At 45.9% G+C, this 14,176-nt stretch overlaps 1 protein-coding gene and 1 pseudogene across 6 annotated transcripts in view; one reads left to right on the top strand and one right to left on the bottom strand.

The window, feature by feature from the left end:
- Positions 1 to 14,176, bottom strand: part of TTC7B (tetratricopeptide repeat domain 7B) — a 249,804-nt gene that overhangs the window by 72,133 nt on the left and 163,495 nt on the right. The window lies entirely within an intron of this gene.
- LOC113909101 lies at positions 233 to 1,994 on the top strand (annotated as a pseudogene). Its single transcript, XR_003515690.1, has one exon. The product of XR_003515690.1 is annotated as a histone deacetylase 3-like (transcript).

Raw genomic sequence — 14,176 nt, 5'->3', positions numbered from 1 at the left:
AATGGAAATGCAATTCCAGAAAATACGAAAATATGAGAGCTCTCAACTGCAGAATAGTAAGCAACAAGCCAGGAAACTTCTGCTTTCCAAGACAAGCAAAATAAGAACAAGAGCTGCTGCCAGATACGTTAAATATTTACCCGCTGATTCTTACACCAACCGTGCAGGTTAGGTTGAGAGTAATTTGCCCAAGTTCACAGTGCCAGTCATGGGTAGATCAGAACTGCAAACCCAGATCCACTGAACAACAAACACAGGAGAGTGACCTAAAATATTCTAACCGCACTCCTGACATTAATGAGGATAGACAGCATTTTCTAATCCATTGTCAAATACTTAAGACCCTATGATGTGCAAAGACCTGTGTTACTGTGTGGGTTAAAAGTGGGTATAAAATAGGGGGGTGGGGCAGGCGACCGGGTGGGCGGCAGAGGCACGGGGGCCTGCTCCCGCCGGCACCATGACCAAGACTGTGGCCTATTTCTACGACCCCGACGTGGGCAACTTCCACTACGCGGCAGGGCACCCTATGAAGCCCCATCGCTTGGCATTGACCCATAGTTTGGTCCTTCACTACGGTCTCTATAAGAAGATGATTGTCATCAAGCCCTACCAGGCCTCCCAGCATGACACATGCCACTTTCATTCTGAGGACATCGACTTCTTGCAGAGAGTCAGCCCCACCAATATGCAAGGCTTCACCAAGGGCCTTAATGCCTTCAACGTGGGCGATGACTGCCCAGTGTTTCCTGGGCTCTTTGAGTTCTGTTCCCGTTACACAGGCGCATCTCTGCAAGGAGCAATCCAGCTGAATAACAAGATCTGTGATATTGCCATTAACTGGGCTGGTGGTCTGTACCATGCCAAGAAGTTTGAGGCCTCTGGTTTCTGCTGTGTCAATGACACTGTGATTGGCATCCTGGAGCTGCTCAAGTACCACCCTCGGGTGCTCTACATTGATACTGACATCCACCGTGGTGATGGAGTTCAGGAAGCCTTCTACCTCACTGACTGGGTGATGACAGTCTCCTTCCACAAATATGGAAACTACTTCCTTCCTGGCACAGGTGATATGTATGAAGTTGGAGCAGAGAGTGGCCGCTACTACTGTCTCAATGTGCCCTTGTGGGATGGCACTGATGACCAGAGTTATAAGCACCTTTTCCAGCCGGTTATCAACCAGGTGGTGGACTTCTAACAAACCCACGGGCATTGTGCTCCAGTGTGGAGCTGACTCCCTGGGCTGTGATCGTTTGGGCTGCTTCAACCTCAGCATTCCAGGACACGGGGAATGTGTCGAATATGTCAAGAGCTTCAATATCCCTCTACTGGTGCTAGGTGGTGGTGGCTATACTGTTCGAAATGTTGCCTGCTGCTCGACATATGAAACATCACTGCTGGTAGAAGAAGCCATTAGTGAGGAGCTTCCCTATAGTGAATACTTTGAGTACTTTGCCCCGGACTTCACGCTCCATCCGGATGTCAGCACCCGCATCGAGAATCAGAACTCACGCCAGTATTTGGACCAGATCCGCCAGACAATCTCTGAAAACCTGAAGATGCTGAACCATGCACCCAGCGTCCAGATTCATGATGTGCCCGCAGACCTCCTGACCTATGACAGAACTGATGAGGCTGGTGCAGAGGAGAGGGGTCCTGAGGAGAACTATAGCAGGCCAGAGGCACCCAACGAGTTCTATGATGGAGACCATGACAATGACAAGGAAAGCGACGTGGAGATTTAAGAGCAGCTGGGCTTGCTCTGTTCCAAGGAATTCCTTTTTACCTCTTGTTTGGGCAGGAGGGAAAAGGTGTGGTGCCCCAAGGCCTAGACGGTCACTTTCCGGGCTTTTATCAATGCCGGAAGAAGGTGTGGAGACCACATCTGGTTTTTGAACCAACTATCCCCTTTCCTCTTCTTCCCAAGGCCTGACAATGGTACTTATTAGGGATTGGATGGGGACAAAGATAACTTCCTTTAGGACATCTTGGGCAGTGGGCCCTAGAGGCTGGTCCCAGCCACTTTGGCCCCCTTACTCCTTCCCTGCTTCCCTCCAACCCAGAGACTTTTAGGGATGAAGGTGTAGACAGGGCTGACTTTGGCTCTGACTTTCTCCTTTCCTGGGTTCTCCTACTGCAGGCCTTGTTTCTAGTGCAGGTGAAGAGTGAGGGATTTTGGGGGGCTCTGGCTCCCTAACACCTTAACCCCCGATGATGGGAAGTATGGTTTTGAGTCCGGGGAGGATGTCAAAATGTCCTGTTCTAACTTTTGGCTTTGTGTCCATTTTATCACTGTTTTTATCCAATAAACCAAGTTGGTATTTTTTGTAAAAAAAAAAAAAGTGGGTATAAAATATAGTCCCTTTCCCTCAAAGAACTTAAGAGTCCAAGCAGAAGAAAAGATCTGGCCATGAACATGAGGCAGGATTCCCGGTTTAGGGACAGATTATGGCCCTGGAACCCGAGTCGGGCCGCAGGAAGATGGGGGTTGCGCTTCTGGGGGATTGTTCCTAGGATACATCATAGGTACTTCTTCAAAAAATGATCCCATTGACCTGTGCCTTTTGTGACTTGCCTCTTTCACCCCAAAGTCCGGTGTGTGTAAAATTCTAGTCATTTGAAGGACTCAGTTAATCAAGGTTTTACTTTCCATTAAACCCAAGAGAAATACTTTACCCTATTTTTGGAAATTCTTATGACTCCCAAGATACCTCTTGAAATAACAGCTGCGTTTGGCTTGGTGTAGAATTTAGAAAGAAGGTACACCCCCTGGGGCATGTAGCATTGTGACTTGTCCTCAGCACCTTAGGGAAAGTCTCAAAGTGGCATTTTATCAAGGCCAGGTTTAATGTCTGATGATCATCCCCAGAAAGACTTTCCTGACTCCCTGGAAACCACCCTAACTGCTAGACCCTCACCTCTAGAGTACCACTCCAGTTGAACTTTATCCTGCCGGACCCCAGAGGCCACTCCTTGAGTTCACCGTAGACACTTACATCTCCCCGCTGAGCTCATGGTGCTGCATCTACCTCCCCGAAGTCCTCTCCTCGGGGCCCCTCCCATGCCCAACTGTGACAACCCCACTGTCTGACATCTTCCCTGACCCCCAGCCTCAGGCAGAAAGCTATTTCCCTCCTCACCTTGTATAAATGTATATAATGTTTTCTATGTATAAAATGTTTTTTATAATCTGTTAAATGTATATGTATAAAATGTATAAAATGTTTTTTATAATCTGTTAAAATGCTGTATTTGTATAGTTGACCACCTATATGTCAATGTACCTGATAATGAATTCAAAATTGTTCATCCTTTTGTCAATCATTTTATTATTTATTTATTTATTTTTGAAAAAAGATTTTATTTATTCATGTGAGACAGAGATACAGAGAGAGAGAGAGAGAGAGCATGAGCAGGCGGAGAGGGAGAGGCAGACTCCCCTCTGAGCTGGGAGCCTGACACGGGGCTCAATCCGGGGACCCTGGGATCATGACCTGAGCCGAAGACAGACGTTTAATCATCTGAGCCACCCAGGCGCCCCTTGTCAATCATTTTAAAAGTGCCTATTATGCCCCTGAGGCTACTAAGGGGAATCAGACATGGTATCTTCCCTCACGGTCTAGTGTTCTCTACACATGATATGTGATGAACGGACATATGGACAAAATTCCGGTAGCAGCACAAAAAGGAGGGCCTCTGCCTGGGGGTCATGGAAGACCACAGAGAAGAAGCAGGACCCTCACGGGGGGGCCGGAGGGGGCACTGGGGAGGGGCCTTTCAGGCAGGCAGATGGATATCTCAAGCATAGGCAGGCAGGTGTGAGCACCCACAATATGCTCTGGAGTGGTGTCTGGAATCTGAGATATAAGACTGGGGCCTGAGATAAAGATAAAAGGGCCCTTCTTTCTTCCTTCTTCTTTTTTTTTTTTTTCAGAGAGGGCAGTGGGAAGAGGCAGAGGGAGAGGGAGAAAGAGAGAATCTTAAGCAGGCTCCACGCCCAGCACAGAGCCCGACATGGAGGTCAATCTCACGACCCTGAGATCATGACCTGAGCCAAAATCAAGAGTCAGACGCTTAGGCCACTGAGCCACCCAGGCACCCCAAGGGTAGATATTTCTAAATTCTGAAATTTAATATGCTTTACAAAGCTTTCTGGTGAAGAACTCTCAATGACAGTAAATGAGAAAAGTTTAGAGAAATACTAAATTAATGATTCCCTCCAACCTTATCTGGCAGTATAAAAAAAATGCACTCATTAAGTGCATCAAGGAGGAAACATGCATATTAATACACAAAACCCACACTAATTAGCCGATCTGTAAATGCTGTATTCAAGGCAGCTGATTCAGAATGAAAATCATGGGAACCTTGAACATTTGGTATTTTGTGCTGGCCTCTGTTTGAACGCTCTTGGGCTCAGCATGCTCTTTGTTTATCTGCTGAATGTAGGCAGGGATGCAAAACAGCTGTGAAGAAAAAGCACGTGGTATCTGCCCAAGTGAGGCAATGGCCATGGGGGCCTTGAATACCATCCCCATCTCTCACTCCCAGGGAGCCTGACTGGGGAGCTGAGGTGGGTCTGGCTGCCAAACACCTGAAAGAAAGTGTGAATCTGTCACCAGGTCAAAGAAACAGGTCGGGCAGAGGGGGCCAGGGGATGCAGGTATATTGAAAGGAAATTTCGAATTGAGAAGATGGTTGAGAATTGAGAAGATGGTTGAGAATCTCGAATTGAGATCAGAATGGTAAGAGAAATCAAGAGAGATGTGCCAAAAGCATGTGGTGACGAGGGGAAGATAGATGGAAATTTGAAGCCAGATGAGTCAGCTGGGAACAAAGTCTGAAAGAATCCAGAAGGAAGCAGCCCGTCGCTGGTCAGGCAGAGGAAATGTTATCAAATAAATCGAACCAACCCCTCAGAGCCAAATGAGGGGTTTCTTCTGGGTTACAGTGTGGCTTTCCAGAAGGAAATCTAACTCAATGTCATTGTCACCAACATTTCTGATGGTCTACTGTGTGCTGGTCTTGGAGCCTCTCCTGGCTGGTCTTCAAAGCAATCCAATCCCAGATGGTGGTGTTCTCGGCAAAAAAGCAGCCTCTGATCCTGGGCTGAGTCACTGTCGCTGAAAATCCATACTGTGCCTGGTGTGTGAGCCGCTGGGGCTGACACAGTTCAGCAGGGCCCCTTTCCCACCAGAGGGGACAATGATGATGCTGGGTTTACAGCTATGCCAGCCCCAGAGCTGCGCCCTCAAACTGTGCTGAGGGTCCTCTGACTATCGCTGGAAGGCAGGGGCAAGAAGGAACCGGTTCACGTGACTGCTCCCACTTGACCTCAAATGCCGCTCGGGGACTCACTAATGGAGAGTGTTCAATAAACGTCACCTGAATGAATGGTCGATCTACTCAACTGTTACGCAGGAAACAGACAATTTCCTTGACCATTAGGCTTACCTCACGGCCGTATTGACACACTGTTCATTGGCTCATTAGAAAAAAATATAGATTTTTCCAATTAATCCAAAGCTGGACAAGGCCTTGAGCAGTCCCTATAATGTTTCACTACCCAAGAGTGTGGTCCAGGGCCGGCAGCCTCAGTGAGCCCCAGGAGCTTGTGAGAAATGCAGACTAGCCACCCACTCTAGATCCAGTATGCCTGAATCTTCATGAAACACGACTCCCGCACGATTTGTGTGCAAATTTAAGTTCAGGAACCCCCACTCTGGTTCATAACTCTCCATCCTAACCTTCAATGGGCTGATTTTTTAAAAGATCTCCAAAGGAAAGAGTTCCCATAGCCGCCCCTCCCCCCCTAGGAAATTCTACCTGTGTTTATTTCATTCCAGTAAGAATTTTGGGAGTATTTTATGCTTAGAATTCAGCGGGAATTCTGATCAACCACTTCCATTAAGCCCACAAACGAAGGGGGCCCCTACCCATTGAACAGAATGCTTCCATTCCTTCTGGAGGGATTCCCAGGATGGCTTTCTGATGGCTCCATTAGAACCCCGTCCAAGTCCTCCCTAAGAGTCTCTCCAGGGAGGGTCGGTGTACCAACCCAGGGGGCACATTCACATTGTCACCCATGTACAGGGCACCCCGAGTCTGCAGAGCACTGAGCAGTCATCCACTGCCATTGGGAGTCCTCTTTGGGATGGAAAACTCAAATGTCTTCCACAACCAGGCAAGTGAATAGGAGCTGGGCTCAAGATGTCAGGGAGTGTTTGGAGTCGTGCCTGCCTACCCAAGAGGTAATCAAATCCAAACATTTTTAAAATGTGCGCTGACCTAACGGGACTCTGCGAGCGAATGTCAATGCACAGGCTGCCAGACAGAAACCCCTAGTTTACAAGGTTTCCAGGAGTCAAGTCTGAATACCTAGTTGTCTTTACAAAACCCCAAGGCACACGCTGACTCCCCCATTGGTTTGCTAACACAAGCACCAAAGCGGGGGGGGGGGGGGGTTAGAAGAACATGGCTCTTCTCTAGGGATCAAGCCCTGTCCAGGAACTGACCCCCGTGGCTTACCAGCAAACTCCTGTCTGGGAGTTTTTAACCACTGAGGAAGTTCTAAAAATCTGATCACTTTTAAGGTCCCGAGGTGCTCAAAAAGAGATGCCGCCTAATGCGTCGGCCTGTGTGGGAGGCCATTCGGCATTTCCCCACACCGGCCTTGCTGTCACCTGAGTGTCGTCCCGGCCCAGGCTCCCAGGTCTGCTGGGTCCTGGGGAGATGAACACCACACTTATTTAACAAACCCAAGTGTCAGGAGCAGGAGTCTCACTCTCCAGAACTTTGCAGCCCTTCAGCCCCGACGGGGCCGTCTGTGAGGATTCAGCTGCACCTCCCGGTATCCTAATCCGGCCTCCTCTTTATGACAGGCAGGAACTCCTGTTAGATCCCCTATCAGTTACATTTCGCTTCGCATTTCAGTCAAAGTGTCAACAATCTGGAATACTCCCCCATCCTTCTAGCGGTATTTTTAGAACAAACAAACAACTGACATATTTAGCTAAAATAAATCACCTCAAGAAACCCCAGTTTGGCTCATTTTTTGCTCCCGGTTTGGCTATTTAAGCTCAAGTCGGGCTAGTGACCGGAACCAGCACCCAAGCTGGAAATGACACGGACAGGGTAAATGAAAAACACCCCCGGAATCACACTGCCGTGTCTTTGTCAAAGACCTCCTCCAGTGTCTGAGTTTGGCATTGTTTTTGAAGGGAGCCCTTTCACCTGGTGCCATCCACAAAGCAACAGAAAGCAGACACGGACGGTCCAGACTACTTCCTGAGCGCTGTCTCCCTGGGGGGTGTGAGGGGCCGAGGACCACCTGCCCTCTGTTCGCTAAGTAAGCTGGTGAGCAAGTGCCTTTGGCAAACGTAGCCAGCCAGTAAGTAAATGTGTGAACAGGAAATATTTGAAAGTAAGTCTTCCCATTAAACTCTCTGGCTTGAAAAAAAACCAATCTATTCTCTCTGAACCACAAAGCTCTTGGTCATTTCCAAAATGGGGCAGGGAGTAAGCCAGAAGCTTGAAACAAAACAATCTATTCTCTCCGAACTACAAAGCCCTTGGTCATTTCCAAAATGGGGCAGGGAGTGAGCCAGAAGCAATGCTACTGACCTGCCGCTCCCCAAAGGTCATCCCCCTGGAGCATTTCCCTGTCTTTATTTCTGACATAGCTCCCCCCATGGCCCCGATTTCCCCATATTCCCAAGTCTGAGGATGGGAGCTCAAGTGAAGAAAGGAGACACTTGGGTCTATTTCAGTGGATGATGGCAGATGCCAAAAGAATGGGAATCCTCCGATCACCTGGGCCTAGAAAGGGAAGAGCCCAGAGCCAGACGTGACAAAGACAGAGGAATCCAGGAGGCTCTGTAGGATCGAAATGGCACCCTCCACTCAAAGTCAGGATGGGAGCCAGAAAGGAGGAAACCGGCCAGGGTGCTGGGAAACTGAACCAGCTCTCTGGGACCAGAGGTGGACAATGCATCTCTCTGGGATTGGATGCCAAAGCGGCCCTCGAATCCTTGAGCCAGGAACCTGCTGCTGTGAATTCTGGCCTGTTTTACATTTCCCACATTCTCTGACTTGACGTCCTGCCTGTTCTCATTGAGTACAGCATGAAGGGTTTGGTTTGGTTTTGCTTGGCTTTGTTTCAGCGGTGTGAAGGAGACCAAAAGCAGGACCCTTGTCCCTGGGGGCTGGAGCTTTCACAGGGGGCCCTGCTCTCCAGGATGCAGGTGGCAGGGGCCACGGTGGCCATCTTTCTTTCCTCTGAGGCACTCGGTACATTCCAGAGTAACTCTTCACGTGTCACTGTGAGTGGTATGAAGGCGGGGACACCGCTCTCCTCATCCTTGGCAGAAAGTGGGCGCTCTGTGACCTTTCACTAGGGGGTGTTCGAAGGACAGTGAATCGGATCATCTGTAGGTGGGGTCATTGATTCCAACCAGCTGTTTCTGGCTCAGGGTTCCCATGGGAATACTCATGGGATAAATGTGCAGATTGTCTTCCTTATCTTCTTTCAGGTGTTTTTGTTTTGTTTTGTTTTTCAACAGATAGTAAATAGTTAAACTTTCATGGCCTTAAGATGCAAAAAGACCATTATGAATGCACGGACATTGAACTGTATTTGGACTATTGGATGTGTTTTGCACAGCTGGCTGGGTAACTCGCAGGTGCTTTCCATGACCCATATGCAGTAAGCAGAAATCATTATTTTATATAGCAAACTTGGCAGATTAAGACCAAAATGGACCATAGAAGAAACACAGGTAGACACATGCTTAGTTAGCTATGAACTAAGGCTCCCAGACTACTCAGCAGGGTCATTACTTTCAACCATTCATTGCACAAACATGTATTAACGTTTGCAGCATGCCAACCACTGGGGTAGGTGCTGGGGAGCCAGAGGTTTCAGGAAACACCTTGCATGAAGCCTGAAGATGATACTCCATATGTTGAATTGTTGAGTGAGATACTTAGAAGAACTTGAGATCTTGTAAAGAAAAGCACCAAAACAAATAAACCTGCATGTCACCAGTGGGGGTAGATGGCCTTGGTGTGGCCGCCCAAGCCTGGCTCTCCCGCTGCTGGGCCTCCTGAGGAGCTCTGTGCCCTGGCTGATGGGAGAGTGGCATGTCCTGCTTTCTCTCCAGCATACTCTGAAATAACCAGGAAAAGGGGAACTCTCTGGAAAGGAAGCAGGATACTCCCATGAAGACTTTAGACTGGCCACATGCATGTGGACTGGGGGAGCAGAGCTTGGGCCAGCACAACTCTCAATCTGAGGACAAGGCCATCCCTAGTCCTGCAGAAGTAAGGGTCTTCTCATAAACCAACTGGGCTTCAAATACATTTCTCTCCCATTTCTTCTTTTCCAGTTCTTCTTCTACCCTTACCTCATAAACCCAATTTTTCAGTTTCTAAGCCATTTCTTGTCGCCTTTTTGGTATTTTGTCTCTCTTAACAAGCATCTACATTCCCTGAAGGCAACACCAGAGACCCAGAATCTCATAGAAAGATTACATAAACGGGCCGACGCAGGGGGAGGCTGCTTCCCTGCTTCAGCCAGCCCCTCCCAGAAGAGCGGTGGCTTCAGGACCCAGAGCCAGAGAATCCCAGAGCAGAAGGACCCCCAGGTATCTCATCTCAACCTCCCAAGAACGCTGGAAACCCTCCCATCACTATACATGTCGAAAGGGAGAGGACGGAAAGCTGATTTTTTTTTAAAAAACCGTAATAAAATACACATAACATAAAATTTCCCATTTTAACGTGAAGAGTTCAGTGGCATTAAGTACTTTCACATTGCTGAGCCACCACCAACACCATCCGTCTCCAGAACGTTCTTCCTCTTGCAAAACTGGAGCTCCAAACCCATTAAATGATAACTCCTCATTCTCCCCTCCCCCCAGCCCCTGGCAACCCCTGGTCTACTTTCTGTCTCTGGGATTTTGGCTGCTTTTGGAGCCCCATATAAGAGTAACCACAAAGCATTTGTCTTTTTGTGACTGGCTTATTTCACGTAGCGTAATGTCCTCAAGGTTCATCCATGTGGTAGCTTGTGTCAGAATCTCCTTCCTGTTTAAGGCTGAATAATAGTCCATTGTACATATATATCACATCTCATGTATCCATTCCCTCATCAGTGGGCACCTGGGGCGCTCCTACCTTCTTAGCTATTATGAACAATGCCGCTGTGAACATGGGTGTGTGAGATCTGTTTGAGTTCCTGCCTTCAATTCTTTTGAGTACTTACCCAGATGTGGAATTGCTGGGTCATATGGTAATTCTATTTTTAATTTTTTGAGGAACTGTCATACTATTTTCCACAGTGGCTGTACCATTTTACATTCCTACCAGCAGAACACAAAGGTTCCAGTTTCTCTACATCCTCACCAACACTTGTGACTTTCTGTCCTGTGTGTGTGTGTGTGTGTGTGTGTGTGTGTGTGTTAATAACAAGCATCCGAAGGGGTATGAAGTGATATCTCACTGGGGTTTTGATTTGCATTTCTTAGTGATACTAAGAAATATTTCCATGTGCTTATTGGCCAGCTGAATATCTACTTTGGAGAAAAGTTCCTTTGCCCATCTTTTGTTTGGGTGTTTTTTTTGTTGTGGAAAGTTGATTTTAAAGAAGCTACTGCACCACTGAATTTGCTCCACTTTGATCCACGGTGTCTTTGAGGCTGCTACCCACCCTCCTTTGCCCAAAGATCCTCCTGTCCAACTTGTATCCGGGGGGTTGGCATCCCTGGGTTGGCAGCCTTGCGCTCATCCCTCCCAGACATCCTTCAGGTATCTACGGATTACTTCTCTCGACTTAATGAGAACAAACTTGCTTTGTGGCCCAACTTTCTATCAAGTGCAAATTTAATGGCCATGTCCGTGCCTCCATTACTCAGCTTCGGCCTAACGAGAGCCCACAGCACCAGGCCTCTCAGTAATCACTATGTCAAAACATTACTCAGTATCATATTTCAACTTAAATTGAGTGTAAGTAAGAAAGAGTGAGAAAGTGGCAATCTTACTTGCCAAGCAATGATTTTTTTTTTAAACCAGATACGTGCGCCACTTGAGTAAAGAATGATCCTGACCATGCTTTCCAGTTTATTGATAAGACTGACAGGGGAGATAGCATAAAAATCCTTTTCATGTGGATTGCTAGCTCTAAGAAAGCATAAACTGTCTTTCTCTTATTCGTGGCAGCATTCCTGATACCTAGCGCTGCATGGCATGTGGAATGTGGTAGGAACTCAGTGCTTCAAAAGCAGTGGTCAAGAGCACAGATGTTGAGGCCAGACCACCTGCATTCAAATCATGACTCCGCCACTGACAAGGTGGGTAATTCTGGACAAACTAGTTTACCTTTCTGTGCCTCAGTTTCCTCATCTGTAAAATGGGGATGATAATATTATCTACCGTGGTTCTCATGATGATTAAATTAGTTTAAAATGTGTTAATTGCGGGGGCGCCTGGGTGGCTCAGTCAGTTAAGCAACTAACTCTTGATCTCAGCTCAGGTCTTGATCTCAGAGTCATGAGTTCAAGCCCCGAACTGGGGCCAGCGTGGAACCCACTTAAAAAAAAATGTGTTAAGTGCTAACAAGAGTTGCCTCTACCAAGGTGGTATATAAATGCTAGTGATTATTACTGCTAAATGAGTGAATGAATAAATGTTATATATGTTCACTTCTTTCCATAGTTCCCGTTGGCGTAAAAAGAAATGTGATCACGTGACAGGATCTGCATGACAGGATCTGCTCTCGCAGGAACGAGAGTAGAAGATCATACACAGAAGTGTTTAGAGGAGATGGTGGTCTCCTGGCCAGGTGTCCAAGGACTTGTTTCAGTACCTCCTCATGTATCAAAAGTTAGGGGTCAGAAAACATATCTAAAAGAGTTGTCGAAAAACCTCAATGATGCCACTTGGATTTGTATCCTTGAGAGGCTCCAAAAATTACCTCCTTGTGCTTCATGTAACATTTGACGATATAAATAAGAAAGATTAAAATTCAAATCAATTAAAAATCTGTAATTAGCAAAGTTGTGCAACCACAGTTTGGCTCAGGGCAAGAGACTAAACCTGGCGGTTGCTGCCCTTCGTGGCCTCTGTAAGGCTTGCTGAATTAGAATAAAACATTCTAGTCACACTACCGTTCTCAGATGCCACTGTACATATGATACTCTCTGATATATTTTCCCAAGACAAAAAGCAACAAATTGTCAGCTCTCATCCCAATATTTTATCTAAAAATGAATCCCCATGGCAGAAACACAAAGTCTATGAGGGGTTGATCAAAGCACTGGCTGACAGACTGCCCCACTGTCCTCAGGAGAGACAACTGTTCCAAATATCACCTGGCACCTACTTCTACCTTCTTGGGCCAATGAGGAAAACACCAAGTAAAATGTAGTCATCAACTTGGAAATTTCTGCAAGGCTGTATTTCAAAAGAAGAAATATCAATGCTCCTCTACCAAGTACAGTAGATAGTGAATCTACCTGAATTTACAAACACTCTTCAATATAAAAATGCATTGTTAGATTTTATTTTGGGGAAAACTTGCAATGTGTTAAAGACATTTAATACATCATCAGCAAGTGATTTCTCACTCCTTTGTTTAGGTATTTAATAGTTAAAGGGTTTTCACAAAAATAATTTTTCAACAGAAAAAGAAGGCAGTTCAGAAGGAACAAAATAAGACACGGCACATAGAGAAATTGCAGACATAAATCCAACCATACCATTACTTACATTAAATGTGAAGGGACTAAACACTTAAGACAAAAGGCAGGAATTATCAGACTAAATAAAAAAATAAGACCTGGGTGGCTCAGTTGGTTAAGCGTTTGACTCTTGATCTCAGCTCAGGTCTTGATCTCAGGGTCGTGAGTTCAAGCCCTGCACTGGGCTCCACGCTGAGCGTAGAGCCTACTTAAAAAAAAAAAAAAAAAAAAGCAAGACCCAACTCTATGCTATCTGTTAAGAGAAGGAGGATGTGAAGAAATAATGGCTGAGAATTTTCTAGAAATGATAAACAGTACAAACAATACCAACCCGTAGTTTACGATAGCCCAGTGACTCTGACCGAGCCGGAGCCACTCTGAGCTGTTTCACGGTAAGAACGTATAGCACCCGCAATGACGTCAATTGGAAGCAGCCAGGGAGAAAAGACAGATGACATTAAAATGATCCAAAATTAAACAAACAGTTGACTTCTCAACAACTACAAGAGGAGTAAGATCATTTGCGCTGTGAGAAATGTGAGCTTAGAATTACATATCCAGTTGGAAAACCTCTTTTGAGAGTAAAGCCAATGTATTTTCAGACACAAACTGAGAAATTGTGCCAGCAACAGACCCTCACTAAAATTTCTAGGATAATCACTAAACAACAACCAAAACAGAACATTCCGTTTCCAAATCAGTAAGAAAAAAAATGTAACAAAAACATAACTAACCTAAAAGAAGGTAGGAAGAGAGAGAATAGCCTATGAAAGAAAGGGCAGGACAAAGAGAAAGCACAGAAGAAGTAGGAGATACTAACACAAATGTACCAGTATTTACAGTAAGTGGAAATGAACTAAATGTTCCAGATAAGACTGTCAGTTTGAGTTAAAAAAAAAAAAATCAGCTGTATATAATGAGCACAAGAGTGAATCTAAAACATAAGAATATAAAAAGTTCAAGGTAGGAGAATGAAGAAAGATACTCCAAGCATACACGCGCAAACACGTGCACACACACACACACTGCATATGTGTACCTGTATTTGGACACACAAATGTAGATGAGTGTTGTGGATGCGTGTGGATAGCATCTAAACTAGATTCTGAGGCAAAATGAATTATGTAACTTATTACATAATGATACAGGGTTGAATCTACCAGGAAGACATAGCAATTCTAAATTTATATGCACCTAAGAGCAGAGCTTTAAACTATATAAAGCAAACATTGCTATGACTATGTGGTGAAATAGGACAATCTACCATCCCAGTGGTAGATCTCCACATATCTCAGCTCAATAATTGACCAATTAAGCAAACAAAAACCATCAGTATGAATAAAGAAGATCTGAATAGCAGAACTAATAGCTTAATCTAACAAGATGTATAAAAATGTACCCCCAGTTGCAGAAAGCATTCTTTTCAAGCACACATGGAG

Source organism: Zalophus californianus, chromosome 6, assembly GCF_009762305.2.
Source record: "Zalophus californianus isolate mZalCal1 chromosome 6, mZalCal1.pri.v2, whole genome shotgun sequence".
NCBI lineage: Eukaryota > Metazoa > Chordata > Mammalia > Carnivora > Otariidae > Zalophus > Zalophus californianus.
Note: the sequence above shows the minus strand (reverse complement) of the source record. Positions and strands in the feature narration are given on the sequence as shown.